The sequence below is a fragment of the Capra hircus genome, chromosome 25, assembly GCF_001704415.2.
Source record: "Capra hircus breed San Clemente chromosome 25, ASM170441v1, whole genome shotgun sequence".
Taxonomy (NCBI): Eukaryota; Metazoa; Chordata; class Mammalia; order Artiodactyla; family Bovidae; genus Capra; species Capra hircus.
The window spans coordinates 2,475,494-2,501,444 of record NC_030832.1 but is presented as its reverse complement, the minus strand read 5'-3'; the positions used below and the strand labels follow the sequence as shown (position 1 = coordinate 2,501,444).

Genomic DNA, 25,951 nt, shown 5'->3' with positions numbered 1-25,951 from the left:
ACCCGCTCTGTGGGTTCCTGAGGTGGCGGGTTCGCAGCCGAACTCCGGCTTCAGACGGACGGTTAGCTCACTGGCTCCTCCTGCTGTGGGAGATGAAGGGAGACTGGGAAGCTGCCGCTCTCCACTCTTGGGAGGTCCCTGAAGCCCCCCTCCCACCTGGCCTCAAGTGGCTGCCGTTGACTCCAGCCCTGCACCTCGCCCGCAGGCGGCTCTCTCCAGGACCTGTCCGGGGTGCCTGGGCCTGAGGCAAAGCAGACTCTGCAACTACTGGAACAACCCTTTATCCCTCTATTTGATTGACACCTGAACCAAATTCTCCCCCAAACAGAGCACTATTTCTGAGCAAGAAGAGGAAGAGGAGGAGTTTCCCTGGGAAGGCTCACTGGTTCAGGGGTGAGTGAAAGTCGCTCAGTCCTGTCCGACTCTTTATGACCCCATGGACTATACAGTCCGTGGAATTCTCCAGGCCAGAATACTGCATCCACAAGCCATTCCCTTTTCCAAGGGATCTTCCCAACCCAGGGAGACGAACCCAGGTCTCCTGCATAGCAGGCGGATTCTTTACCGGCTGAGCCACTGGGAGGCTCCATTAGGAGCAAAAGGGTCAAATTCCCGGGGCAGCCTAGGTCTTCACACTTTTTAATTTGGGGAGCTGGCAGCCTTAACGGGCATTAGTTCTGGCCTTGTCCTAAACTCCTTACTCCCCTCGCCTTCCAAAACTGGGTGTCTACAAGCCCCCACGAGAGGCCCAAACGCTCAAAGGAGAGGACGACAGCAAGGCAGGTCCCAGCATAGACGCCTATGGTGATCAGGAATTTATGTGTTTCAGCTCACTGAGCCTCTAACAGGGCAGTTTTTAGTCAAGAGTGGACAGCTGGGAGTAGAAAACTAGCTCACGTGGGACAGAAATCCACAATAGACAGCAAAAAAAAAAAAAAAAGGCAGCCAAAAAGTCCCCGAAGGTTGGGCTCAAACCCATGATGACCCTGAGATTAAGCTAGCTGGGCAGCTGCACTTTGCTACCTGCTCACATTTCCAGAGGTGACTGGCTATGGACCACTCCAAATGACAGGAGAGGGCAGGCTTGGGGTCAGTGGGGACATGGAGTCCTCTCCGGGCATTCTCCGTGTCTAGACTGCCTAGAATCTGTGGTGTTCTCAGGCTTGGGAGGACTGTGCGGGGCTGGGGTGGGACTCAGTACTGACGGAGGGTGGGACGGTTGGCTGGTGGCTCAGCGGCTGCCAGAAGCCCTGTGGCAAGGACAGAACTCAGAGCAGACCCGCGGGGGATGATCTCACGACATGTAGACGGACACTCGGCCCCAAATGAGGATGGGACCACCTACTTGCTGTCACCAAATATCTGTTAAAGTCGCGTCTCGGCTCAGGATGATGCCAGGGTCTGCTTCAGATCATGGGTATTTTCAGCTGCACCCGTGGCCCTCAACCTGAACCACCAAAGTCAGATGCAGCCTTAAATCCCGGATGTTGCCTGGTACTGAGTTGAATTCGATCTTTCTCTGGGCTTTGACACAGCCTGAGGCCCACATGTTGACTCCAGTCCCCACTATGAGGCCAGGGGACGTGAGTATGTCAGCTTGCGGTGGCGCCAGGAATATGAGGACACAGTTCCTGCCTCAGGGTGATGGAAAGCAGGCCTGAGCCGTGGGTTCCTTCTGCCAAAATATTTTGCTGAGCCCCGACTGACTCTGAGTCCGGCCGGATCACTGATGGGAACCCTCAGGATCCAAAGCTAGAGGCTGCCATCTGGGACAAGACTCTTCAGGTTTCTGCCCAAAGTGGGGCGGAAGAGTGGGCCCAGGGAGATGGGAGGGGCCCTAGGGAGAAAACCGGTGCTTCCAGCAGCCCAGAGTTGCCTGGCTCCGGGAGGTGGCCTGGGGTGGGCAGACAGGATGGAAGCTCAGGCAAGAGTTAGTTCTGCAGTCTTGAGACACTGTTCTAAATTATTTACCAAAAAATTAAGTAACTTAATATCCCAAATAAATCTTTGAGGCATGAGCTGCTATTATCCCCACTCTACAGATGAGGCCCTTGAGAGGCCCTTGAGAGCCCAGGCTTGGTGGGTCCAGATCTCTGAAGTCCAGATGGGGACTAGAGGAGCCTGGTCCTATAGCCCTCTCCCAACCCTAAAGAACTGCCCAGGATTTGTATCCTGGACCACTCACACCTAGAGGGAGGCACAAAACCCCAGATCACCAGTCACTTGGCTGTGGAGATTTCTTAGATCTCCACAAGGTTACTAGAGTGCTCCTGAAACTGAGGTTCAGGGACAGAGTCTGTGCAGGGAAGCATGGATGTGTGGGTCAGGGACATAGATCAGTCCCCAGTGTCCCAAAGTGATACCCAGGGCAAGGGGGGAGAGCAGGGCTTGGACCTCAGGACTCCCTGTCACTACTTCCTCCTGTCTCAATCCCTTTGCTCTCCATCATAAAGTAAAAGCACCTGGAATCACAGTCTGTCATTCCAGGCACACCACAAAAATGCACTGAGGGCAAGGGAAGGGCTTGCCCAGGATTTGAATCTGCCTGTAGAGAGGGGTAGGATGTGAGTCTCACTTGGTGTGAGGGCGCCAGGGGCCCTGTGGACCCACCCAAAGCCAACTGAAGAGTATAACCAAGGCTCGGACACCCCAGTCGGTCAGGGAGCAGGACGGACACCATAACAATAGTGCAGGGACCCTTCCAGGCTTGGCTCTGTCTTTTCTTGTTTAAGACACACCCTCTCTGCTCCCTCCGCCCAAAATGTCTTCTGAGGGGAGAATCACACCCCAAATCGGTGTCCTTTCTTCCTCCTCATAGGATAAGGTGCCTAGGACTTTGTTTGTTTTCTCAGAAAAATGAAAGTCGCTTAGTCCTGTCTGACTCTTTGCGACCCTCCATGGACTATACAGTCCTTGGAATTCTCCGGCAAGAATACTGGGGCCATAAACTCTTCCCTTCTCCAGGGGATCTTCCCAACCCAGGGACAGAACTCAGCTCTACCCACATTGCAGGTGGATTCTTTACCAGCTGTGCCAGCAGGGAAGCCCTTTCTCAGGAAGATCTCTCCAAAGCGGATTCGGAGTTATTGAAAAGCCTATGCAAAGCCTATGCAAGTGACAGGGGCCCCCAAAATAGGAAACCCGCCCAACGTGGGGCTCGAACCCACGACCCTGAGATTAAGAGTCTCATGCTCTACCGACTGAGCTAGCCGGGCGTTGCAGAGGGAGGCGGAGCCCAGGTGACTGGCTGGCTACTCCTACCCCGCCTTTTCTTCCCATTTTCTACCTCCCGCCGGAGGTTACAGGCGCTGAATCGCGGAGCTGCTGTCTTCCACTCGTGGCCCACGTTCTAGGTCTGCAGAGGAAAGTCAGGTCCCCAGTCCCTCGCTCTAGCGAGTGGCCCACTCGCTGGAGCCTCCACAGCAGACAAACCTGGTCCCCTTTGCTCTGGTAGGGGCGATTTGTGGTCTGGGGTCGCAGAGTCCGCAGCCTGGACGCCCAGAGTGCGAGAAGCTGCGACCTCCTCTCTTCCTTAGAATCATCCCAGATCGGGTCCCGGGTTCGAGCCCCAAGGGCGTCGTCGTGGGACAAGGTGCCGCGCGCGGCTCGGAGGACGAGTGTGGAGGTTCTGAACTCACTCATCTCCTTCCCCAACTCGGTCCTTGTCCACAGGTCCCTTCCGGGTCCCATGGTCCCCCTGAGTCTCCAGGTGAGACGAGCAGAGGGTGAGGGACACTTCTTCCAGCAGGAAAAGTCTGTAGCCACCGCCTTCCCTGTGCTGGGCACTAAAAAGGGGGAGATGTGATGGATCCCCTCCTCCTGGAGCTTTCCCGGCTTGCCCCTCCTGAAAGCGACAGCTTCTGGAAACTCAGGGATGCCCAAGACTGTCGTGAAGGGCCGGTCGCCCCCAAGGCCAGCACCGTACCCTTAAACCAAAGAGCCAGAACGAAGATGACGCATTCTGGTTCTTGGTCGCCCTGACACCGCCCTTCCTCTCCTCCCCGCGTCCCCCACCCCACCCCCCCACCGCAACTAGGGCAGAGGCGGGATGCTCTGCTCCGAGAGAGGGAACCTGGGGCAAGTTTCGCTGCCAATACCCCGAAGGGGATGGTGAGGTTATGCTTGATGTTCTAGGGTCCGGGGTTCAGCGATACTCACTCAGGGCGGCTTCCACCACCACCCCCACCTCCACCTCGACTCCCTCCTCCATCCCCACCAGGCGCGGGGGCACTTGGGCAGCCCTGGGACCCTAGGGTACCGGGCACAAGGGTGCCTATATCCCAAGCCTGTGCTTGTTCCTAAGCAAAGGAAGCAGCGCAGCAAAATACTGGAACAGAAGTCTCGTGCTTCTTATGTAGAAGGGGCGGGTCCTGGACAGGAAGAGAGCGCCTAGAGAGCACGCCCCGGTGGCCTAATGGAGAAGGCACTGGCCTCCTAAGCCAGGGATTGTGGGTTCGAGTCCCACCCGGGGTAATCGGTCACATTTTGGCATCTGTATGTTGGGGTGGCTTCTGTCAGCAAAAACTGTTGTCAACCACATCCCTGAGAGCTGCACCTTTTAGGACCCCCAACGTTGGAGGACAGGTGTTTCTTTACACCGGTGAAAGTGAGGAAGGAAGGGAGCTGGCTAGAGGATAAGGGACACGTCACAGAGGAGCAAGATCTTTAACGTTCTGATATGTCTTTAAACTATCTAGAATGTTTACATTTAAAAATCAATGCACTTTTTATAGATGAAAAAGACCATATGATCATCTCAATACATGCAGTAAAGGCACTTGATAAGTCCAGCCTCCATTCCTGATTTTAAAAACTCTCAGCAAACTGGTGTTTGAGGGGTAGAAGGAAGAGATAACAGAGCCATGAGAAAAATGTTGAGGTTGATGAATTTGTTCATTATTTTGACTCTGGTGATGGTTTGGGAGTACACAAAGATCAAAATGTATGAAATTGTGTACTTTAAATGTGTTACACTCTATTATATCAAAACTTTTAAAAATTGAAGTATAATTGATGTACAATATTTTATGTTACAGGTGTACAATATAGTGATTCACAATTTTAAAGATTATACTTCATTCATAATTACTAGAAAAATTGACTTTATTCCCAGTGTTGTACAGTATATCATTGTAGCTTATTTTGTACATAATAGTTTCTACCTATTAATCCCTTACCCCATGTGCCCCTTTCCCTGTTCCATCTCCCCACTGGTAGCCACTGGCTTTTTCTCTAAATATCTGTGAGTCTGAATAAAGCTTTTTTTTTTCTTTTTTAATGACCACAAATTATTTGACACTCTTTGCAGTGAGGAGTGGGGGTCTTTGGACTGACCCCACTTGAACCTCAGTGGACTGTGGCTGTGACCTCTTCATATCATAATGTAGGGCTGAAGTGACACTGTAGGACCTTCAAGGTTGGATTCTAATCATCTGCAGCTTCCATCTTGTCCAGTAGAACACATACATGGGGTTCCAAGTTGCCAGGTAAGAAATTCAATCAGCTAAACTAAAAGTTAAGCATTGCTTAACAATACTTAACATATTGCATAACAATATGAAGGAAATGGCAACCCACTCTAGTACTCTTGCCTGGAAAATTCCACGAATGAAGGAGCCTGGTAGGCTATGGTTCATGGGGTCGCAAAGAATTGGAAGCGACTGAGCAACTTCACTTTCTTTTTTTCTATAGTTCCTTTTGGAGAAGGAAATGGCAACCGACTTCAGTGTTCTTGCTTGGAGAATCCCATGGATGGAGGGGCCTGGTGGGCTACAGTATATCGGGTTGCAAAGAGTCGAACACCACCAAGCAACTAACACACACACACACATACACACGCACACACACACACACACACACATGTATAAGCCTTCCTTCCAAGGGCGAATGTATGTAGTGGAAGAATTTTGAATTCTGGAACAAAAGAAGAATGCCTTCTATCAAATTTCTATTTAACATCTTATTAGATGTCAGATCTTAGCTACTCTATTGGGGATCAACCGGAGACTCCAGCAATGAAAACGGCGAATCTTGATTAACCACTGGACCACCAAGGAATTCCCACAGATTTTTAAAATAGTAACAAAAAGGTAAAATTAAGTGTAGTATATTTTAACTAAATCAATATATATCTAAAGTATCATTTCAACAAATTATCAGACCGCTTACTTTGGATGGAGTCTTCAAAAGCCAATGTGTATTTTTACACCTTTACCAGCGCATCTCGGACCAGCCGGAAGAAAATCGTGTCTAGTCGGGAAAGAGCTGCGTGCCGGGAAGGAAGAATGGATCAGAGCTGTGCGCGGGAGCAGGGACCGTGAGGTCAGGTTCCCGGGCTCGGGCTCCGGAGAGGAATGTGAGCCATGTGAGCCGGGGTCAGCATCAACAAGGAGGGGCCTGAAGTGGAGCGCAGAACGCGTGGCCCGTAAGTCTCTCGGTTCGCTATCGATCCTGCGGGCTCTAAAACAGTGGGTAAACCGTAAAGGATAACCTGGGCTCGTCCGGGATTTGAACCCGGGACCTCTCGCACCCGAAGCGAGAATCATACCCCTAGACCAACGAGCCACCCCTGCAAGGTCCCTTTCAACTCTTCCTTTACAACTATTCCCATCCTTGCGCGAGTCAGGTTTATTTCGAAGTAGACTGGCAGAGGGGCACTTGGATTCGGGCGGGGAGACCCAAGAAACCCAGGCCAGCAGGGGCAGAAAGAGAGGTCCGCTACGCCAGGATCAGGAAGGGCTGATTCCTGGACCACAGGGGGATTGATCCCCGCCCTAGGGGAGTGAGCAGCAGAAACATGGGGGCGGGGGATCGGGGACCAGAGGCTCGGATGAGCGAGAAGGCATCTTACAGGACGAGCACCGGCAGTCCAGAGGACTCCGAGCCTCAGGCTGGCAGCATGGGGCTGTAGATTGTGGCTTCGGAGCAGGGAGGCACAGGGGACTGGCATCAAGCAGGCGCCGATCCCCTAAGGTGGGGCCTGTGTCCTGGAACCTCCGGAGGAGGAGGATCAGGGGAAGGAGGTGACCGCTCCGCCTTATGCGTCTGGCCCCAGGGCTGCCAGCCTGTGCGCCGGAAAAGGGTGGCGGATCCCCCTGTTGATCCCCAAAGCCCCACAGGGGGGGGAGAGGACCACCTTGGGAGCCTCCTGTGGTTCTGGGCAAATCCCTTCCATGGGAAAAGTAAGGCAGGGTGGGATCAACAGTGGCTGGCTCATTTGAACAGTTCGGTGGGTTTTAGGGTGTGGGGGCTGGGTGATCAAACCCTGGGTGATTGGGGCCAGGGGAAATATTGGCTTGGTGTGTGAAAGTTAGATAAAGAGATGACTCAGTGTGTGGACTAGAAATTTGTTGGTTTGCAAACTGTTTACTTCCTCTAGGAATTAGCTGGCCCTGGGGTTGGGAGTCTGTCCCCAGCCAGCAGTCACCTCCAAAAGATCAAACCATCAAAATATGAAGATCTTCCCCGTCTCCTTCTTTATGAAAGTTGCATGCTTTCTCCCTGACCCTAGGTCATCGTTGTTGCTTCGCTGCTCAGCTGTGTGGGACTCTTTCTGACTCTGGACTGTAGCGGGCCAGGCGCCTTCGGCCATGGGTTTCCTAGGCAAGAATATTGGAGTGAGTTGCCATTTCCTTTTCGTAGGTCGAGGTCTTGAAATTTGGTCCCAGGGTCTTGTGATTGGTGTGGCTAGGATTCTGTGAATGCTTGCTTGTCGCATAAGACTCTGCACTCTCCTAACGCAGCTTAACAAAAGCTGCGCCCAGCGTGGGGCTCGAACCCACGACCCTGAGATTAAGAGTCTCATGCTCTACCGACTGAGCTAGCCGGGCACCTCTTTCATCTTTTTTCTTTGAAGGAACCACCCCTGTCCATAGATCCCTGCTGTGCACAGCTTGGCCCCTTCCAGTTTACTTGAGAAACTGCCAAGGAGCCTCAGGTTTGAAGACTGCGAGGAGTCAGGACGGCCTTGACTGAAATACAGAGACTTGCCTAGGGTTCCGAGGGAAGGGGGAAAGGGGAGGCTGACCCAGACGGACAGATGGAGGCCAGATGGGAGCGTGCAGTGCTGGGAAGTCAGTGCCTGGGCCCCTGAAGCCCTATTCACGGTCCCCGGACCCCGCACGCAGGAGGCAGCCCCATGAAACTGCCTCCTTGCTTCCCAGATATGAAATCAGAACCCAAGTTTCCCCGACCGTTTCTCCTCCCATGGGTTGGGAAGATCAGGACCCTCTTGCAGACGGAGAACAGGGTCCTGAAGATTAGGCTCACTAGAGATGGGTAGCACAAGGCGTTCTTATCTACGGTGGTCTTGGGGTGAGTCCCCAGGGCCTGCAAGAGCTCTTGAGGATGAATCTGGGCTCCGTGACCCCCGCCCCCAATTCACACTACCCACCCCACCCCAGCCTACACCCTGCTTTAGGGCGGACCGTGTGGTCTGAACCGGAATGACCCAGGACACCCGCTGCAAGCCTGGAGGGGGATCCTGGTACCCAGGGGGTGTGACGCAGTGTCCAGCCAGGGCCACCTTCTTCCTTCCTAGTCAGTTTCTGGAATAAGGAAGGGAACTGTGAGGCGCCTAGAGCCACACGGGGGCTTTGGGAACCCAGCCCAGGAGCCCCAGGGTCTGCCCTGGACCCTAGTCCCCCTTCCTGTAGTGAGACTTGGCGTTGATCCAAGGTCAGTGGCTGGGACTGGTCAGTTGGTCTCGACTTTGGGTCTCACAGGGAGCCCCCATGTGGTCCCTGCGACTGGGCCTGGGCCAGAGGGAGGGCCCAGGGCAGTGGATCGGTGGAGAGGCGACCCCCCGGCCCCTGGGGCCCACAGTGTTGATCTCATTTCTCTCTGGAGAGTAAGGCAGATCCTCCAGCCACAAGCCCCCCTTCCCTCAGGGGAGGGAGGATCTGGGGGACCACCCAAACTGAGTGAGGGAGAGGAGAGGAGGAAATGGATGATACCAAGGACAACTAGGAGCCCATATGCTGTGGCTTGCTCGTGTAGGGGTGTGATTCTTGCTTTGGGAGTGGGAGGTCCTGGGTTCAAATCCCAAATGAACCCCTGTGGTTAGCTGGTTTTGGGGTTTTTGTTTGTTTGGTTTTTGTTTTAGGAAAATCTGTCAGTGGTCTGTGAATGGTCTTTTAGCACCACAGACACTGGCATTCCAGACCGCAGAGATGAGGGTACACGTCAGACTGTGAGGGAGAGCAGACGCCAAGGACCACCAGCCAGAGGGACTTTTCTGTTCTGAGGGTGCTTTTCTTGCTTTAGATGTGAGAGGTCCTGAATTCAAGCCCAAGGGTTCTCTTCAGAACCAAGCAGGCAGGGCCTGGCTGTACTGTCTGTGTGGACCAACAGCCCTCGGTGTTAGAGCTGGCTAGGAGTGCAGGGCTGCTGGCTCAGGCAGACAGGGCCCCCTGGGGCAGGGGGAAGGACTGGGCTCAAAGGGCAGCCCCTTCCATAGCGATCATCCCCCACACCCAGCCCAAGGGGCCACCTGCAGGAGCTCCTTCTGATGCTGGCCACTTCTGTCCCTAAACCAGGTGACTCCTGTACTCAGGGCAACACTTCTGGCCTAGTTCTGCAGTCCCCAAACTGTGTGTGGAGCCACCTTTATGGCATTTTTAATTTTCCAGGGATGTTTAAAGTTTTGAGAGAAAGAGCAATAGTCAATATCCATCAGACACCATTCTATGTGAACCACTGGTTTGAGGCAGTTCAGTTTCAAGTTTTATGATTATATATATATATATATACACATACATACATACATACACACACACATGCTGCTACTGCTAAGTTGCTTCAGTCGTGTCCGACTCTGTGCAACCCCATAGATGGCAGCTCACCAGGCTCCCCCATCCCTGGGATTCTCCAGGCAAGAACACTGGAGTGGGGTGCCATTTCCTTCTCCAATGCATGAAAGTGAAAAGTAAAAGTGAAGTCACTGAGTCGTGTCCAACTCTCAGTGACCCCATGGACTGCAGCCTACCAGGCTCCTCCGTCCATGGGATTTTCCAGGCAAGAGTACTAGAGTGGGGTGCCATTGCTTTCTCCAAATATAATAACTGGCCAATATTAAAAGATATGTATATAAAACATGTATGTGTACCCACATATTTTATGAAAATGAGATTATACTAAGTTCTAATAAGATTCTTTTGCCACTTCTGAATCTTGAACACATAACTGCTGCATAAAAAGAACTAAAAAGTAAATAAATAATTATCACTAGATCATAAAGGATAAAGCCAAGATTAGAACCAAGGTATGTAATTCCACAGCTCATGCCTTTTCCACTACATAGTGCTGTCTCAGCTTCCTCAAATATAAAATGGATTTGCCCATTATATAAAGGTGGGTAATGTAAGCATGGAATGAAATAATGAGTGAGAAAACACCTTAAAACTATAAAACATTGTTAAAGAAACATAGGGGACTATTAACCATTTCCCTCACCTGAAATATAAGCAGAACTCACTGTAATGTTTTGGTGCTGAACTGTCATGCCACACAGTGTCAATTAAGGTTTGCACTTCTACAGACAATATGGGGGATAATCTCAAAGTCCTTTATAATCAGAACTGAACTTAAAAACATTTTAGGAAGCCCTTCAAGCAATCCTGAAACCTAAAAAGTATACACCATTCTAACCGATCTAAGACCATATAATTAGATTTACATTATAAAACTGTATATAACATCAAAAGTGCTCTGAATTAAGCATCATTATTTGAATTGCATATACGTGAGACTTTTTAAAACATAGTGACCATTTGGAAAGCTATGTTTTTTCTTGAAATAGGTATCTTGAAGGAAGTCCAAACTGTTTTTAAAGTAAACCTATATCCAATGTACCCCATTAACAGTGAAACCAAAATTTTAAAACAAAAACAAGGCATGACTTCAGTGTATAAGCCATTTTTTCTTTCTCTGCAAAACCTAAGCCTAACTATTTAATATTTAATATCAGATCAATATGTGTGAACTAGAAAAATAAGGCTGCTGGAGTATACACTTCTGAAAGAATGGAGGGAAAAGGAAATAAACGCTGTTAGTTGTTAAGACTAATACTCCTACCAAAGGTAAAGTTCTTTCTTCTAATCCACACTTCCCATTTGCTTTCTCCCTGCCCCATATTTCAATTCACAGCAACTACTTCTAAGAAATATACATTAGCAATCCCATGTTTTTAACTGTTAAGAGAAGGAAAATTCTTTTAACACGCTGTAGGATACTGAAAGCTACAGTAGAGAGCAAACATTTTCAAAGCATTTTCAAAATGACTTGACTAACAAGTAGAATTCAAATTAGATCTTTTAACTATGCTGCAGTTCAAATATCATATATATATACTTTTGTAAAGTTAGGTTTTCTGTGGCTTCTGTGGAAAAAGCAAGCACTGCTGGAAAATCAAGGTGAGTGGGAACTGAGAGTGGTGGTGTTCAATCTGATTCTGAGGTTGGAGAAGCTGTACAGGGCCCATCAAGTGCACACACTCCATTAGAAAATAATGATGATTGTTCAAAAGGAACATAAAAATAGTATTAATAGTATTCTTCTCAAAAAGGCATTGTGCTTGGAGAAGGGAATGGCAACCCACTCCAGTATTCTTGCCTGGGAAATTCCATGGACAGAGGAGCCTGGCAGGCTACAGTCCATGGGGTCACAAAGAGTCGGACACGACTGAGCAACCAACACTTTCTGAGGGTGTGACAACGACCAAATAGGTCTCTGCCCTCGTGGAACTGACATTCCAGGGGAGGAGACAGACAGTCAACAGAATTGAGAAGTAAGGGATGTAGAGTTAGACCATGATCAGTCCTCTAAATAAAGCAGAGAGGGGGCCTACGAGGGTAAGGAATAATGGCATTTGAGAGCCTACTCCCTGGAGTGGAATTCACGATTGGAAGCGTGGGCTGGCCCCCAGCTGCCATCAGGTCGTCCCATTCTGGATGACGGCACTAGTGAACAGCCACCTGTTGGTTTCCTCCACCAACTTTAGGTTGACAACTAGATATAATTTTCTGAATTTTCCCACGTGTATAGGATCTATTTATCACCCTTAATCATTTACCATTTAAAAGCTGGTGTCAACCTTATTTTTTATTCTTTGTAATATTGGGGGAAGTAAGATTTTATCATTGCCTTTGTGTATGTTTTTCTACATTCTGGTTTTTAGAAAATAATCTTCAGAAACATTTTTTTAATATTCAGATACACATCAATTCAAGAAATATTTTTCAAATACCTATTTTATATAAGGGTTTAATAAAATAATGACACCTGCTGTACTTGAATGGGCATAGAAAATAGGAGCTAAACGTGATGCAGTGGAGAAGGTAACAAGGCCCATCAAGGCAGTTCAGGTAATGTGAGTGAGGCTTATAGGCTGATGGTCACAGGAAAGAGCAGTTATTTACCCTCACTTTTTTTGTTTTCTTTATATTGAGGGGGCAGAGAATCAGGGAGGAATATATGGAAGCAGTACTATTTGAACAGGACCTTGGAATGTTCTGGGTTTTTTTTTCTGATGGTATGTTAATTCTTCAGAATTCAGAAATGTATGTTTCTTCCTTGATGGAATGAAGATGCTATTCTTTGTTTTTTTCCCTACTTTTAAAATATCAATAGTTTTAAAAATATGCTTAAAATGTAGACTTGTTCAAATTTGTCTTCATGCTGATAGCTATTAATAAATAACCCAATAGTATTTACTAAGAAAAAAAAAAAAAGGCATTGTGCTAGGTTGAATGGTTTCCTAACACTCATGGTCATCCAGAATCTCAGAAGGTAGGGTGCCTGCACAGTAGTATATTTATTAGATGCTACATATATATCTCCAGAATCAAACATATATAGAGCATCATAAAACTTGAAGCTGAACTGCCTTAAACAAGTGGGCTTGTCCAGGATTTGGACCCAGGACCTCTTGCACCCAAAGCAAGAATCATACCCCTAGACCAACAAGCCATCGTAACCTTACTGACTGTCCTTGGTGTCATCCATTTCCTCCTCTCCTCTCCCTCACTCAGTTTGGGTGGTCCCCCAGATCCTCCCTCCCCTGAGGGAAGGGGGGCTTGTGGCTGGAGGATCTGCCTTACTCTCCAGAGAGAAATGAGATCAACACTGTGGGCCCCAGGGGCCGGGGGGTCGCCTCTCCACCGATCCACTGCCCCTGGGCCCTCCCTCTGGCCCAGGCCCAGTCGCAGGGACCACATGGGGGCTCCCTGTGAGACCCAAAGTCGAGACCAACTGACCAGTCCCGGCCACTGACCTTGGATCAACGCCAAGTCTCACCCTACAGGAAGGGGGACTAGGGTCCAGGGCAGACCCTGGGGCTCCTGGGCTGGGCTCCCAAAGCCCCCATGTGGCTCTAGGTGCCTCACAGATCCCTTTCTTATTCCAGAAACTGACTAGGACGGAAGAAGGTGGCCCTGGCTGGACACTGCGTCACACCCCCTGGGTACCGGGTTTCCTCTCCCAGGCTTGTAGCAGGTCCCCTGGGTCGTTCTGGATAACTCAGGCGGCCCGCCTAAAGCGGGGAGGGGTAGGGCTGGGGGTAGCAAGGTTGAGTGGTGAGTATTCGGGGCAGGGGTCAAGGGGACCAAGGTTTGGCCCTAGGAGCTCTCACAGGCCCTGAGGACTCACCCCCAGACCACTGTAGAAAAGAACGCCTTGTGCCACCTGTCTTGGTGACCTTGCCCTCCCGTCTGCAAGAGGGTCCTAATTTCCCCCTCGCCCTCAGGGGAGGGAGGGACGATTGGGGGAAGCTTGGGTTCTAATCCCATATCTGGAAAGCAAGAAGACAGTTTCGTGGGGCTGCCTCCCGCGTGCGGGGTCCTGGGACGCGGATGGGATTCAGGGGCCTAGGCACCGGTCTCTCAGCGGGGCGCGCTCCGGGGCCTCCATATGCCTGTCCGTCTGGGTCAGCCTCCGCCCCCTATCCCGCCCCTCCCCGCCCCCCTAAGCAAGTCTCTAAATTACGGTCAAGGCTGTGCCGCCCCCTCGCAGCCTTCAAACCTGAGACTCCCTGGCAGTTTTTCGAGGAGACTGGGAGAAGCCAAGCTGTTCACAGCAGGGACCTATGGACAGGGATCGATCTGTTAAGAAGAGACAGGGTAAATAAGCAGCCCGGCTAGCTCAGTCGGCAGAGCATGAGACTCTTAATCTCAGGGTCGTGGGTTCGAGCCCCACGTTGGGCGCAGCTTTTGTTAAGCTGGTAAGGGAATTCAGATTCTTCCGTGTAGAGCAAGCATTCACAGAATCCTAGCCACACCTATCTGCAGATGGGGCTACTGCCTGCCAAAGCAGGAGACAGAGAGACGCAGTTTCGATCCCTGTGTCAGGAGGATCCTCTGAGTGGCAACCCACTCCAGTATTCTTGCCGAGAAAATCCCACGGAAAAAGGAGCCTGGCGAGCTACAGCCCACAGGGTCGCGAAGAGTCAGACACGACTGAGACGACTTAGCACGCACACACACAAGTTGCCCAGATTGTGGTAATTTGTTAGGGCAACCACAGCTGACTAACACTGGTCCTGAAGGTAAGCCTTTTTTCCCCGCCCATAAAGCTACTAAGGTTATATGGACCTAACTGTTCTGTACCCCAGACCGTTCTTTCTTTTCACCTAAGAACACCAGGAGAAATTCCTGAGACTAAATGTGCCTTAGTCTGGCCGGAGCAGCAGCCTGGGTCCTAGGAACTCGAGTTCCGAGGATCCGGGGGAGCGGCAGGGGCAGCCTCGCTGATGTCACTCCAAGAAAAGCCTGGATTCCCACCAAAAAAGAAAGCAAATCTGCTCCTGCCAAACACCCAGCCTGCCCTTTTAGAAGGCTAGACCCTTGAGAGAAAATGAGAAAATCCGCTGATGGAAATTGTATCCCGTCCTCCTCGCTTTCCCCCAAATCCGGAAGCCAAACGCCCCGTGTCAATGTCCTTTTTACTGGGGAGAGTGGAGCAAAGTTGAGCCCCTCCCCACCCCCCGCCTCCGCCACCTATTGCCGGGACCGGGGATGAGGGGCGGGTTGGGGAGGGAAGTTCTGAGCAGCCCCTCCTCAGGCACGCGGGGAGCCCTGCTTCGGAGGAGGCTCCTGATGGGGCTCCCCAAACCTCGGTGCCTGGAACTGGCCGGGGCGCTCCGGGCCCGGAGAGTCGCCCTCCATCCCCGCCCTCCCCATCCCCGCCGCCGGCACCCACACATCGGGCGGCGGGCGCCCTGGGGTTCCTGGAGTCCGGGGTTCTATGAGCCCCTAGTCGAGGGCAGCGGCACCGGTCTCTCGGGGTTTACTAAACCCAAGATCCAGGGGCTAGGCATCTTCTCGGGCCAGGTATTCAAAAGCTGGCTGGAGGGCCGAAGGTCTGAACCGCTTCGCTCAAGGTGGAGACGGAAGTCTGCGGCTGAAATGGTTGACAATCCAGGGAACCGATCAGGTTGCTGGCAACGTAGGTCCCCTGGCTGCCTGTATCGCTAAAAACCTCTGGAAATGGTTAATTCTTGGTATTTTCCACCCGTGCGGCCTCTTCATCATCCAAAAGCACACACCCAACTTGGGGCTCGAACCGACGACCCTGAGGTTAAGAGCCCCATGCTCTACCGACTGAGCTAGCCGAGCTTAAAAGGAGTCGTCTTGGACTCCGCGCAGCTGAGTCCCAAAGGCGGGTCGTGCAAAAAAAAGAAGAAAAAAAAATCGTCACAGGTGTGGGTGTCCCGAAGCCCGCCCTCTGGGCATTCAGGCGGTTGGCAGAGTCCCTGGACGTCCAGCCGGGCATCATCCCCCTCCCCGCGCCCTCCGCCGCCTCTCCCCCCTACCCCCTTTCTCATGTAGTTGTCGGCAGACAGGGATTCTTAGTGTTAAAGTGGAATTTTTGGCCTGGGGCCATTAGCCACAGCCCTGGGTCAGGGTCTGTCAGGGTGGTCCTTGGGGGTTGAGGGTGGGGGCAAGGAACAGCCCCTCTCCTGGGTCCGAGTATGGCTCAGAGGAGTCTGGATCATGGCTCCCTCTGCCTGTATAATCCGGAATCTAACTCATGATTGAGCTCCTATCTATGTATGGCTTCAGCGGTTTAAAATGACCTTAAGGATCAGCTCCTTGCGCGACTCTTCTGATCTATGCACAGCACCACAGAGTCCCAAAGGGGAGGGCTCGTGGGCCCTCCTTTGCCCCTGTGTAGGGTCCTCGCATCTGTGACTCCAGGGAGCCAGTGCTCTGCCCACGACCACCGGTGTCTTGGGACAATCTTGGAAGAATCAGAAACTGATCCTGGGTCCCTCCCAGTATGGTTCATCTGTTCAGAAGTTCTCTGGGACGGGGGGCACATTGTTTACCATTCCTGCTGAGCTTGGAAAACCCATCCTGGGTGGGATTCTATTCTTGACCTCTCTCCTCTTCCCCCCAAAGTTCCAGAGTCTAGAAAAGCTGCCACTACTGAAAAGTCAGAAGGACTAGACCGGGACATTCCAGGGACCCCTTCCCTGCCTCCCTCCCCCCCACAGTACCAAGTGACAGCTCTAGCTTTGAAGGTCCATTGGAAGAGATCAGAAATGCTGATACCCAAAGCTGAAGCTTCATTTGCCCCAAACCCGGGCAATAGAAACCTTCTCCAAGACCCAACACACTGTCCCCGCTCCCGGTGGAACCCAGGCCCACGATCCCTGGCTTAAAAGGCCAGAGAGACCCAGCAGGCCCTGGGCCTTCCCCCACAACAAGGCTGAGTCTTCCCGTCCTTCCATCCATGGACCCTGCACCAGCCCCTCTTCCAACACCCACTCCAGTCAACCCCAACCCCTCTGTTCTGTCCTACGTCTTCCCCTCCTCTCTCTGCCCCAGGTGAGCGCTTGGACCAGCCTCCCTGCCCTTCCAGGTGTGTGTGTCTCTGCTCAAAGGTCATGGTCTCCCCCACTGAGGCTGGTGCCCTCAGAGCCGGTCCTGCAGAGTTCTCAGCACAGGGCATGGTGCATGGAGTGTGTGGAGTGAGTCAGAATGCACGTGGGGAGGAGGGTCACTGAGGTCGCAGAGTCAACAGGGACATGCAAGGGTGGTATCTCAGGTCTGACAAGTCCCAGCAGAATCTAGCCGTGAGCTCTTCTGAACGTTTTAGGGCCTGGGCTTGGGTATACAGGGAAGAGCAGGCCCTCTGCCAAGCTCTGAAGAGGGCAGAGCCTCCAGGGCAGGGGGCCGGGGATGGTGGTGGTGGCGGGTGGCCTGTGGACAAGGCCACCAGCTCAGGGATGGAAGCTCCCGCGGGAGCGCCCTGAGAAAGGCCCAGGCCACATTAGTTGCTTCTCTGGGGTGACCAGTGCACCTGGCCCCTAAGCCTCAGGAGACCCACATTTCTCTGAATATAATTCTCTTCCATGCAGAAGACTGACAGCTGTGTAGCTCGTGGTCTTGTCAGGACCAGAGGAATCCAGGCACTGCGGCTCCAGCTCTGTCCCCAGTCCCCAGGCTTTAGTTGCAAAGAGAGGAAAGGACTCTCAAGTTCCTCTGCGGTGGAGGCCTCAGTGATGGTGGCCTGGCGATGCCGGTCCAGCCAGGACTAGGGGAGGCAGAACGGAGTCCCAGATGCACAGAGTGATCAGGCTCCGGGACCTGGTGCGCACACGGGTGGCGACACTGCACTCTCCTCTTCTAGACGCCAGAGAACTGAACTTACCGGACGCCTTTGTGAAGCGGCTCGGAAGCGGGTAGCCGTGGCCCTGCGGCTGGGCAGGGAAGTGATGTGACGATAATATGGAATGGGCAAAGTAGCAGTCACTGTGGCTCGTTGGTCTAGGGGTATGATTCTCGCTTAGGGTGCGAGAGGTCCCGGGTTCAAATCCCGGACGAGCCCAGCTTTTTATCCCCAGAATTCCCAGTGTACCTATTCCAGGGCCTCCTGTGGACACCAAGTGTGGTCTGATGTACCATCACCCGCCCGCCGCATCCACTCAGCCCGCTAGCCCGAGCGGAAGGGCTAGAGGTCCAGAATCTGAGTCCTGAATTTGGGCTCCACATTAAATAGCTTAGCGGGTGGGGATTATGGAGAGAGAGCCCCAGGCATAGCCGGCGGCCACAGCTCCCGCCTGCGACGCCGAACCCTGCGCGCGTCCCTGTGCCGCGCGGCACTGGCAGGCGGTTTTCCAGGCTGGCCGCCAGGGGGCGCGCCGCGCCAACGCTGCCGCGCGGTGAAGAGCGGCGCTTCCTCCCGGCCCTGGTCTGGGAAGGCTCCCGGGTGCTTTCCGGCCGGGGGAACCTCTGGCAGCCCGGCTGTGCTGCTGCTGTTGTTAATGACCCGTGCGGGGTCGGGCGGAGACGGCAATGGCAGCCCACTCCAGTACCCTTGCCTGGAAAATCCCACGGACGGAGGAGCCTGGTGGGCTGCGGTCCATGGGGTCCCTAAGAGTCGGACAAGACTGAGCGAGCGACTTCGCTTTCCCTTTTCACTTTAATGCATTGAAGAGGGAAATGGCAACCCACTCCTCTTGCCTGGAGAATCCCAGGGACGGCGGAGCCTGGTGGGCTGCCGTCTCTGGGGTCGCACAGAGTCGGACACGACTGAAGCGACTTAGCAGCAGCAGCAGCGGGGTTGGGGAGCCCCCCTGGACTACCACCCGCCTTCCCACGGGTGAAAGGAGATAATAGGGAGGCTGGGCAGGACTGCCCCGGGCATCCACCTGAGGAAATGGACCCCTTAACTTCGGCCGAAGTGTCTCCTCACCTCCCCTTTCGCCTCCTGGGACCTGAAACGTCAGGGCCGTTGGCCCAGCACCTAGTAGCAGCGTCCCCCCTTCCCCCGCCCTGCTTTAATCCAGCTTCTAATGATGGACATTAACGTTCCCCCCAACCTTCTCTTTGTCCACGAGGGGAGCAGTAGGAGGCGCCCCTCCTGCCTCCTACAAGGGCCCATTGGCGGAAGCCTAGCGGACAGTACGAACTCTCACTCCAGCCCAGCAGTGTGGGACCCAGCAGGTCCCATCCTGTGGAAATTGCCCTCACCAGACAGCAACAGGGTGACTCCCTCTTTCCCTACCGGAGGGCGCCTTGTCAGAGAAGGCTGCTAACCCAGAAGATTTAAATGAGATCTAGAGTCTCATAACATAATGCTGAAACTCCAAGATGCAATTGAAAATCACTGATCAAACTGAGAACCAGAAAAATGTCAACTTGAAGGAGAAATGGCAATCAAGAGAAGCTGACTCAGATGTTGGAACCATCAGCCAAGGAAGGTAAAAGTGGTTAAGTAGCCATGTACAAATGCTTCAAGAGCAATTACAAGCCACTTAAAACAAATTTAAAAAGTGAAAGTCTCAAATAAATAAAGAATAACCGAGAAGCTTAGAACTGAAACATACAATAATCAAAATAAAAAACTTAATTGACAGACAATGGCAGGATCAACAGAAGAATCAGTTGAAGACAGAACAATAGATGTTACCCAATCTGAAGAAAAGAGAAAATAAACTTAAAAGAATAAACCAAGTAACAGAGCCTCAAGGCTTGGTGGGGCTTTAACAAAATATATAATATTGGAGTCTTGAAGACCTAAGAAGAGAAAGATAGGGCTAAACAGTGTTAGAAGAAATAGTAACTAAAAAAAAGAAAAAAAGAAATGAAATCACTAAAAGTTTCCGGTGGATTAAAAAAATAAATAAAATTTAGAGAGAATGTACTTGCACCTCTCCATTCTTTGATCAAAGAATAAAGTTTTCAAAACAAACCTTACTTTTAAAGTTTTGGAAAAAAAATGGAGCAGAATCACATAACCCCTCACCCCCACACACACCAGAGCCTCCCCTATCTCTGTGCATATTTGAAACCTGTGTATGACATTGTTTCACCCATAAAAGTTTTTTTCCTCAACTCTACAAATAAAGTCCTCCGTTTTAAAATAATTTAATGCCATGTGCACATCCAACAGCATTAAGGATGGCCCCACAGTATTCTATGGTGCTCGGTGCCTGCAGGCTCCTGCTGCCTCCTAACCTCCCTTTGCATTCGGCTGGCTGCTTTCAGGATGCAGGCCAGCTCTGCACATGGGGACTGCTGGAGTCTGAAACCTCAGGGGATCGTCAGAAAATTCTCTGAGGCACCCTGTCTCCAGGATTTGGGGTAGCGGGAGGGGGGGGAGTAGATAACCTCTGCCCTCACTCCCAGTCCACTGTATATCTGAAGTAGCTTTCTGCTCTAGAGAGGCAAGCTGGGAGAGGGATGTGGCAGGGTAGCCTCATCCTCAACCTACACAGGTCTCACGAGTGCGGGGCAAGCATCTGCTTTCTTCCTCCAGGGCCACCTCACTTCTGATTCTGAATCCCGGGAGACTGGCCAAAACAGGAGTGAGCAGGGTAGGTGTCCTGGTGGGTGCCCCGGGGTCTCCAATCCCTTCCAGCAATCCACCACCAGGTCCTTGGTTCTAACAATTCAAGATCACCCAAAGGACAGACCGAGAAGGGTTGGGGCAAAATAAAACTTTAAATAAAAAAAAGTTTATTTTAGATAATGTGCAGGCAGCATGGATGATGTTATGTGAACATAGAACCCAGTAGAATCCAGCATGTCTAACAGTTCTTTTCAGTTCACGGGTTTGTTTGTGCAAATGCAGTGGTGGGTCCCTTGCCGTTGCCCGATTTCAGTTGGTCCCCTCATCCAGGGGTATCGGGATTGCCTTGGGCAGGTCCACGCTCGGTTCTGCGCCAGCTGCAGGGCTCCTGGCGGCTGCTGAACAGCTGTCTGTCTGTCCCTCTGTCAGTGTGGCATCTCACCCTACATGTCCCCCACTCTATCCCAGCCCCCCTACTCCCCTCGACTCCCCCCACTTTCCCTGACTCCCCCATTCCCCCTCCACCCCTCCCACTTCCCCCCACTCCCCCGCCCCTGCAAGGCTGCTTTCCTGCTGGAGATTCGGAGAATTCTGGGCAGTCTAAACACACAGAAAGCCCTGAGAGGACTCCACATCCCTGCTGACCCAGGGATGTACCCCACCCAATCATTTGGGGTGATCCACAGCCAGTCAAGTTCTGAAGCATGGCTGGAGTCTTCCCCCAACATGTGCCCGGCTAGCTCAGTCGGTAGAGCATGAGACTCTTAATCTCAGGGTCGTGGGTTCGAGCCCCACGTTGGGCGTCTTTTTGACAGGACCTGTAGGTGTGTAGGAACAAAATACACCAAAGGTGAAGTCACACAGCCTGTGCCTTTGCACCATGCCACCCTGCCCAAGCTCTCATACGCCCGAAGTGTCCACTCCTTACAGTCCGCTAACTCACCAGGTTCCTCAACTTCTTTAACCAAAGGAACCCTAGAAATAGATCCATTAAAGATTTGAACCTGGCTTCTAGACCAAACCCACCTACCAGTTTTTCCTTTGGTTTATTTAGGGGAGCGAGCGAGCCAGCTACTATTATCTCTGCATCTGCAGGACAACATGTCCACGGTCATAAAAAGCTCAACTTACACCAGGATGCTCTTTTGGGAGTCAGGGGAGAACTGAGTTCCATGTTCTTTCTACCAGGAGTGGCCCTGTAGATGTGAGCAACCCAGACCACTGCTCGGAAGGATGAGGATGACAGCTGAGGTGGGAACAGCCATATCCGGTGAATGCGACAACAGTGAGTCCCCGGGACACAGCCTTTTATTAAAAGCAGGGCTCGTCCGGGATTTGAACCCGGGACCTCTCGCACCCTAAGCGAGAATCATACCCCTAGACCAACGAGCCACATGATGTGAGCCTCCTCCCCTCCTGCTGAACTCAACCTGGCTCTGTCCTCCCTGGTCCGGGACTGTCCCTGTTTCCTCAGTCCATGGATGGTTCCCTTTTCTCCATGAGTGTCATGAGTGGAAGGATTTGGTTCCGTGGACTGGGGTGGGAGTAGGGGGTGGAGGGACATGGGACTTTCCGCATTGCCCCACGCTGAGGCTGCAAGTTGGTGAGTTCCAATGCAGGTTTTGGAGGGTTCGGCTCCTCCCCTATCCTTCTCTGTACAAGGAAAACTGAGGCAATCAGCTCAGCAGAGTGCCCCCAGGTCGCCTCTGTCACCGGGCTGAGGCCTGGGCTGCAGAATGAAGCTGGGAGTAGGGTTCGGATCCTGTCCTTGACGTCGCGGGCTCCTAGACACCTCCAGGACTGCCTGGCTCCCCCAGCACCCACTGGAAACACCTGCCGAGGAGTTAACAGTCTCACAGCTGGTCCAGCCTGGAGAACCGCCTCCAGAGTTCCAGACTCGAATCCCAGTGCAGACCGCAACCAGGAAGGGGCCCCAGCGATGAGTGGGGGTTTAAGTAGGGAGTAAAGGAATAAGGGAGGAAGTTGCTCAGAAAAGATGCCCCAAGATGCTGTTTCCACTGGTGTGACCTGGGTCATGGTGCCTCCCTGTCCACTGAACACACACGGACAGTTGACCTCAGTGCCCAGGCCTGTTCTGGCCATTCGCATCCAGCGGGTCTGGGTCCACCACCCACTGCACCTGCCCCATGATCCATTCTCACAGGCCCAGGACCCACACCTGCTCTGCCAGGCATTCTGTTTCAGCCCTAAAGTGACCAGAAAAAGCAACGGGGCTCCTTGGGGATTTGATGCCAAAAAGCTCCACAGGGAGCTTCCTCTGCAGTGCTCACTTCCTGTTCCCTGGACAGATGACAGTCAGACCCCAGCTGCAGGCAGGACCGAGACTCAGGGCTCGCTGTAGAGGACAGCAGACCTTGGGTGCCCAAGTGGGGAGGGAGTTGAGGCAGGTCGGAGGGAGGGGCACCCCGACACAGAGAGGAGTGGACCTGCTGCTGGAGGCAGTGGTGGTTTCCCTTCAAGGAATGGGAGTCGTGAAAGGTTCTGTCTGTGGGGGAACAAAATGCTGGCCAGGGAGCCTGGTTACCCTGGTTGATGCCCACTAGGCCTCAAAGGCCAGAGAGGCCTCCCTGGACACCCAGATGGGACCCGAGGTTCTGTTCAGGAAATGCACTCACTAGGAGACTTGAGAGTCTGCTGCTGCTGCTGCTGCTGCTGCTGCTAAGTCGCTTCCGTCGTGTCCAACTCTGCCACCCCATAGACGGCAGCCCACCAGGCTCCTCCATCTACGGGATTCTCCAAGTAAGAGTACTGGAGTGGGTTGCCATTTCCTTCTCCAACTTGAGAGTCAGGAGGCATGAAAGGGGCACCGAACATGCAAGACTCCAGGCTTAACCAGAGAAACTGGGGCGATTAGATCAGAGAAGAGGGTCACCAGCCCCCTGCCCCCTCTGCACGTGCTGGGCAGCTCTGGCCCTGTGGCAGCTCACCTGGCAGGGGCTCTGTGCCTTAATACCCTGGGGAGGCCCGACTCTGGGCCTGCGATCAGAAAGCCGCCTAGACTGGGGGCCCTCAGATTCCAACCAAAGTCTCAGTCCCTTCCTGTATCAGCCATGTCTTTTCTGTATTCTGTTGTTTAGATGTCTGGAGCCTTGCTGACTCTGGAGCAAAGGCCTCTCCCAAGGTTGGTCAATTTTTTTTTTTTTTTACATTTTAAAATTTTATTTTTGAATTTTTAATTGGAAGATAACAGTTTTACAGTGTTGTGTTGGTTTCTGCCATTCATCAACGTGAATCCTCCATAAGTGTATATGTCCCCTCCCTCTTGAACCTTCCTCCCTGGTCAATTGTGCCCAGTTTTTCAGTCGTGTTGGACTCTTTGCAACCCCATGGACTGTAGCCCGCCAGGCTCCTCCGTCCGTGGAAATTTTCCAGGCCAGAATATAGGAGTGGGTTCCCATTCCCTACTCCAGGGGATCTTCCAGACCCACCGATCTGGTCAGTTCTTCGAGATAGCAAACAATTCCTCTGTCAGCAGGCATTTTTCAAAGGTAAACCAACCAATCCAGGGTCCACAGCCCACGACCACCTGTTTTTATCAAACTCTCACCCTCTGGGCCACAATCCACCTGCAGAATCACCTCAAGGCCAGGAAACAGACAACCAGGGACAGCACCTGTGCCCGCGAGCCCACTGAACTTATTTCAGCCAGCCATTTAAACCTGTCTTCCCTGCCTGACCTGTTTCACCTTCCCTGAAACCACAAGAAAGTGTCCTGCCCACATTTCTTCTTCCTGTCGACACTGGCGCGTCCCCGTCCCCCCTCCCCCCACGGAGACGTGCCGCCTCCTGTTGGAAACTGTGATAAGCCATCTTCTCAGTGGCTTGGTCTGTTGGCCTCAGAAAATAATAATAAAACCTATGAAAACACCGCCGTTCTTCTAGGAGGAGAGGAGACCCGGTGCCTGGAGCACCGCCCCCCGGACCCTGGTGGAGGCTGGTGGTCTATTGCGGCCCAATGCTTAGTCTCCTCCGCGGTTTCCTTCCTTGCCTGGGTCATGGAAGCCCCTTTGCGCAGCCCCTCAAACAGGAAAGACATTGAAACGTGGGCTTGTCCTTTACTTGGGTCATAAAATTTGAGTTTATTACCCAAAGTATAAACACACGCCCCAAGTCACACCATCACCCAGTCCAGTGACCGTCTGGCATACGGAGCTGGTCTCCCGAGAGCCGAGGCTGACCCATCTCGGTCTCCTCCCCCAGCGCCAGACCCAGAGCTCGAGGAGGCAGCCGCCCCTGCATGCGAGCCCAGCGCAGTGATGGCCACTTGGCAGAACAGAACCGAGTGCGGACGATCGGATCGCGGCCGGCGGGAACCACGATTCAGTCGCTCGGGATTCCGCAGAGTTCCGGAGTCTTCAAACCGAAAACTAGCTGGTGTCTGGGAAAAGGGGGGGAAAACATCTGGGCTCGTCCGGGATTTGAACCCGGGACCTCTCGCACCCAAAGCGAGAATCATACCCCTAGACCAACGAGCCGGTGCTAGAGTGGCTCCTGGTGCCTGTCCTTGGAGGCCTGAGATCGCGGCTCCGCCCTCGGATCCCGGGCTGAAAATCCGCAGCCAGATCCTGGGGATGGTTTTGGTTTCGATTAGAGAAGGAGAGGAGGAGCAGCGCGGCCGGAATATCGGGGTGAGGGGCTCCCGCGCGCTCGGGCCCCCGGGCCGCGGAGCCAGACCCCCGCCCCCACTCCCCGGCCACGAGGGCCACCCAGTCCGCAGCAGCTAGAGGAGGGGGCAGGTGACAAGGAGGAGCGGGGAGGGACCGTGCGGCCGGGCGAATGCGGTCTCCCATGGTGGATCCCAGGACAGAAATTTCCCCCAACATGCGACACAAGGAGAATGAGACTCGGCCACCTCCCAACCGGCCGGTCCGGGGTGACCCTCAAGCTTCTCCGGGTCCCTCCTGGTCTGGGCTCGGCCGCAGGAAACCCTCACGGATCTGGAACCTGATGTAGGGGTCAGAACTGGGGGTGGTGCTCACTTCTCCCCGAAGCGCAGCTGCTCCAAATTTTTGCATGAGCAAGGGGTCCACATCCCCCCACCCCACCCCCACTCCGCCTTGTCCCGGAGGCGAGGCCATCAAGCCTTCCCAATCGGCTTAATGCTGCTGCTGCTGCTGTTGCTGCTGCTGCTGCTAAGTCGCTTCAGTCGTGTCCGACTCTGTGCGACCCCATAGACGGCAGCCCACCAGGCTCCCCGTCCCTGGGATCCTCCAGGCAAGAATCCTGGAGTGGATTGCCATGCTACCTCTCCTGAAAGGGGCTGAGAGTTTGAAAACGAGAAATCGCCGGTGATTGAAACCCGGCGCCTCCCACACCCTAACAGAGGGAGGCGGTGTGTGCGGGATTCAGAGAGCGTCCCTACCAGTTTGAGGTTCAGCGAAGTTCAGGAGAACTGTTAGCTCCCTGTTCCACAAGAGCCCGGCTAGCTCAGTCGGTAGAGCATGAGACTCTTAATCTCAGGGTCGTGGGTTCGAGCCCCACGTTGGGCGCAGCTTTTGCCCCTAGGGCTTTACAGCTAAATAAGTGATTTTAGAGAGGGACACAAAAGTGATTTTAGAGAGCGACAAGGTCCATATAAACTAATCCTCTTCCCACGCGGCTTCCTTCTGAGTTCGAAGTTGCTAGACCAGGGAGACTG

General features: G+C 52.8%; 11 non-coding genes across 11 annotated transcripts; 5 read left to right on the top strand and 6 right to left on the bottom strand.

Moving 5' to 3' along the window:
- Nucleotides 3,143-3,215, bottom strand: TRNAK-CUU. The gene has a single exon. It is a non-coding gene; the product is annotated as a tRNA-Lys (tRNA).
- TRNAR-CCU lies at nt 4,401-4,473 on the top strand. The gene has a single exon. It is a non-coding gene; the product is annotated as a tRNA-Arg (tRNA).
- TRNAP-CGG lies at nt 6,493-6,564 on the bottom strand. The gene has a single exon. It is a non-coding gene; the product is annotated as a tRNA-Pro (tRNA).
- Nucleotides 7,757-7,829, bottom strand: TRNAK-CUU. Its single transcript has one exon. It is a non-coding gene; the product is annotated as a tRNA-Lys (tRNA).
- On the bottom strand, nt 12,895-12,966 carry TRNAP-UGG. Its single transcript has one exon. It is a non-coding gene; the product is annotated as a tRNA-Pro (tRNA).
- Nucleotides 14,126-14,198, top strand: TRNAK-CUU. The gene has a single exon. It is a non-coding gene; the product is annotated as a tRNA-Lys (tRNA).
- Nucleotides 17,755-17,826, top strand: TRNAP-AGG. Its single transcript has one exon. It is a non-coding gene; the product is annotated as a tRNA-Pro (tRNA).
- On the top strand, nt 21,023-21,095 carry TRNAK-CUU. Its single transcript has one exon. It is a non-coding gene; the product is annotated as a tRNA-Lys (tRNA).
- On the bottom strand, nt 21,613-21,684 carry TRNAP-AGG. Its single transcript has one exon. It is a non-coding gene; the product is annotated as a tRNA-Pro (tRNA).
- On the bottom strand, nt 24,717-24,788 carry TRNAP-UGG. The gene has a single exon. It is a non-coding gene; the product is annotated as a tRNA-Pro (tRNA).
- TRNAK-CUU lies at nt 25,730-25,802 on the top strand. The gene has a single exon. It is a non-coding gene; the product is annotated as a tRNA-Lys (tRNA).